This window comes from Pyxicephalus adspersus, chromosome 6 (assembly GCF_032062135.1).
Source record: "Pyxicephalus adspersus chromosome 6, UCB_Pads_2.0, whole genome shotgun sequence".
In the NCBI taxonomy this organism is placed as follows: Eukaryota; Metazoa; Chordata; class Amphibia; order Anura; family Pyxicephalidae; genus Pyxicephalus; species Pyxicephalus adspersus.
The window spans coordinates 33,293,030-33,297,112 of NC_092863.1; the positions used below are offsets into that span (position 1 = coordinate 33,293,030).

Sequence of the window (4,083 nt, forward strand, 5' to 3'; positions counted from 1 at the left end):
TATATATATATAAAATTATGGAAACCTTGAGTTACTTTCTGCTTGCATGAACCTGTTATTTGTAGCCTATCCTGTATTGACATGCATACACTTTGATTTCTATTACATTTTATGAAGTTTTCAAAAACATGTGCAGAATTTATTATATAGACCCAGTGGGGCTAATTTACCCAAAGAAAATAATTACCTTAGAACAGCAGTCGCCAACCAGTGATCCCGGAGAAAATTTTGGTGGTCCGCGGCTCTGGCTGGTGCACCCCCCAGTAGAGTCAGGAGAAAGACCGCACTGAGGGGGTGCACTGGCCAGAGCCACCGACCATGTCTACTGTACGGATCGCAGGCTCAGGGTGGTGGCGGGTTGTGTCTCTGGAGTGGGCGGGTTCTGGCATCATGACGTCACTCTGGGGGAAGCTCCCAGCACATGCACGGTCCGGAGTCTGCATTTAGTAGTCCATAAGGCCGAAAAGGTTGGCAACCAATGCCTTAAAAGGTAAATGACCATTCACTGAGTTTAGTAAAAAAATGTAATGCCAAAAAACTGCATTGCACGGTAAACTTCAGTTTGGATTTGGATATTTCAAATCCATTTTTGGTTGAGTGGATTTCAAATGTAGCTGAAGCAAAATTGATCCATTTCTGTTAGGAAAACTTGACACACAGAAAGCAAGCACATTTAGGCATATGGTTACAGACCAGTCTTGCCTTATCCCAAAAGCAGCTTTATGTATGAACATATTAATTGAACCAAGGTGATTTTTCCTACCTGCGAATTAGAGTCAGACCTGCCTAAATTTTGGAATCATTTTAACCTACTTTTTTGAAACAGGGTCTAAAAACTGAGAGTAACAGAGCAGGTATTACAAAACTGCTACAAGTTCAAGAAAGTTGAACAAATTTTGAACATGCAAATGTAATTTTTTCTTCTCTGCAGTATGAAGGATATAATGAAATAGGATTTCAGGAAAAGTGAATAATAGGTATATAACATTAACAACATCAAAAGTGCATTTTGATTTCCACTATATGTAGTATGCAGGAGTTTATTAGAAAACATTAAAAAAAAAACATACACCAGATTTAATATTGCAAAATTCATTAGCAATTAAAGGACATTTTAAAAATACATTTAAGCTAAAATGAAAATTTTAGTTTGTTATTATATCCATACATTTATTTCAGAATCTACTCCTAGTTATAGTTACACTTTATAAAATATCTTGAATTAATGATCAATAAATGTTTGAGCTAATATGTATTGCTTGTGTTATAAAAATAGTTTGATGCAGGAAAAATTGCAATAATAAAATATAGGAAAAGGTATATATACTGAAGCTTGATAAAACACCCATCAGAAGAGATGAGGTTGTGAGGCATTATTATCCTTTTTTGTGTAAAGCGCCTACATGTTAAGCAGCACTGTACAGTGAAAAAGGAATGCACAGCTTCTTTCTTCCACAGCATCTGCAATAAAAAGAACATTTATATCACCATAAACATTCATTAAAGGCATTGGGTTATACATTTTATTTTAGTTTATCTTTTTATGTCGCTTTAGTTTTTACAATAATTTAAAAAAATGCAGTGTAGTCCCCTATAGTTAAACAATCTAATCTTGACTACCCCTAGCTAAGTGCTGTCTTTGCAAAACTGTAGAAAACTGAATAAATTAGAATATAACAGCATAAAAATTTATCCCATGCTTTCTACACTACATTTTACCAATTCTAAGAAATCAGGAAAGTGTAAATAGCACACATCTATTGATATAGAGGAAGCATTAGAAGTAGAAATGTCTGTTTTCTGGACAATTCCTTTAGAATGACTAGCAGGATAAAATGCTGAAAGCACTCACCTTATAGACAAATCACCTTCACACTCAGTAAAAAGTTGAAAACCAGGACTTTAACAAGCAGCACTCTCATTCCCAGGATGGTCATTGAAAGAAAGTTAATATTTTTATCTATAATACAGAATGTGTACAGATTTAAAAAATCAAAGAATACCTGTCATGTAAACTAATTACAGGGTAATTTGTACACTAATAATGGCTTGCTGCTAAGATTGACAATATGCAGTATAATAAGACTGCAATAATAATAGACTTTTTCTAATTAAATAGAATTGCATACTCTTGTCTTCACATTTTTTTAACCGTATTGTATTTGTTTATATGGGTTTAGCCAATCCGGCTACACTTACAAATGTGTAAAATAAATAATAAAATAATAATACAAATACAAATGTAATGCCGTTGTACTTGTTATGTACCATGGTAGTTTAAAACCTTGTTCTGTTTCAGACTTTGCTACCTTTTTAGATAGGTCTTCTATAACCTTAAAACTGAAAATTATGATAAGTCATTAACAGACAATGAAAAAAAACAAACAATAAACACATTTTGATTGCTGTTTTAGGAAATGCATACCCCATTACTAAATATAATCATACTATTCTAAACATGTGAACTTTGTCTAAAAGTTTGCCTGTTTCAATGTTATAGCAGGAAAGATAAGACATGACAGATATGACAGCATGACAGATATGACAGATATGAGTACAGCAGTCTCTATAAGATGCCTGCTTCTAGGATATCAGAGCAACCCACCACCCCAATCTGTGTCTGCATCTCCCTGAACCTATCATTCAGATTAGACTTGGGGTCAACACCACTTCTTCTCGTCCAAGCAGCACTGACACACAATGGTTAGGCAGAATAATAAACTGTCTGCCCTAATTCATATTTTCTCTAATTCTTGCAAACAAAACTTGGTGCTGGGGCAACTTATCATCAATTCTGTTATAATGGATGCAGGTCATGCCTAGCCTATTACCATCCAGAAAGTCAATTCACTTACCAGTAGCTGCGGCAGGTGTTTCCAGGCAGATCTCATCATCTGCAACAGTAGTCTGCATTACAGTGGGTTGTATCTCATGGTTCACATCTTTTAAATGAAGAATATGTTGTATTATTTATTTCAGTTGTAAACAGTTGTATGGTTTGAACAGATTTATGGATCATGTGGTTACATAATAGTTAAAAACAAGCTAGGAAGAATAAAGAATAAAACATTTTATTATCCCAAGTCCATCTAATACTTAATTTTTCATTCTAATTTTATGCTTTCACATTCAAAATTGTACATATCTATTAATGTTTATTTATTTACCGGAGAAATCATTCAATCATTTACCTCATTTTAGTATGGGTAAGGATGGTCTTCTGTTCGGTCATATGACTGCTGAACCGCCATTTATTTCCAGCATGGTCAGTCTAATCTTTTTTTGCTGACCAAAGTTTATCTCAATGAGTGCAAAGAGCAATGACAAAAGCTAAAGTAAGCATTTAATTTACTGCGGCAACATTAGAAAATGAATACCTATATTGCTTTCATTGGTTACTGAACTTTAAACATTTGTATGAATGGATATAGTTTTAAAAGAACTCAATAAATACCTTTGGATACTTAAGTAACCATACAATTGAATATATAAATCCAAATAACGTAAACAAGTTAGACACATAGTTCTTTGTAACATTAAATTTAATAAGAAGAGAAGAGATATTCTCACCGGGTCGTGAATATTTCTGCTTCCTTGCCACCCATGTTCCTTGGTGTTTTACATGGCACTCTGTTGAAATTGTATTCTTTACAAGAACTGCATTGTAGAGACTTTTCCTGGTCAGTATCGGATTCACCTTAACAGCATTGGTCTCTGCCGTTGTGGAATTGATATAGATCTCCACATCCTCTGGGTAGAAATCCTTTGCCAGGCAGGACGTTGTAGAGGCTTCTTTAGACGTTAACAGAAATACAGAGGGAGCCTTGGGATCTCTTTCACCTGCACAGATTACACATTTTTACATCAAATTAATTTGTCCCAAGCGGACCGTGCTTTTGGTTAAATGTACCATACATAATGTAAGGAATGGGGAACAATCATAGGGGGCAAATCGGTACTTTCCCGCGATCTATATTGAATAAAAAAAAAACTACATTATAAAGATTATTATAATAAATAATATAACATTGTATAGCATACAATTCCTAAACACTAATTTTTATATAGCACATTCTGCAATAG

At 34.2% G+C, this 4,083-nt stretch overlaps 1 long non-coding RNA gene across 1 annotated transcript; it reads right to left on the bottom strand.

Annotated features, from left to right (window-relative positions):
- Nucleotides 1-1,064: 1,064 nt before the first annotated feature.
- Nucleotides 1,065-3,868, bottom strand: LOC140333479 (uncharacterized). Its single transcript, XR_011921371.1, has 4 exons — nucleotides 3,571-3,868; nucleotides 2,856-2,942; nucleotides 1,853-1,960; nucleotides 1,065-1,461 (listed from the first exon to the last, which is right to left on the bottom strand). It is a non-coding gene; the product is annotated as an uncharacterized lncRNA (long non-coding RNA).
- Between the last annotated feature and the right edge of the window lie 215 nt (nucleotides 3,869-4,083).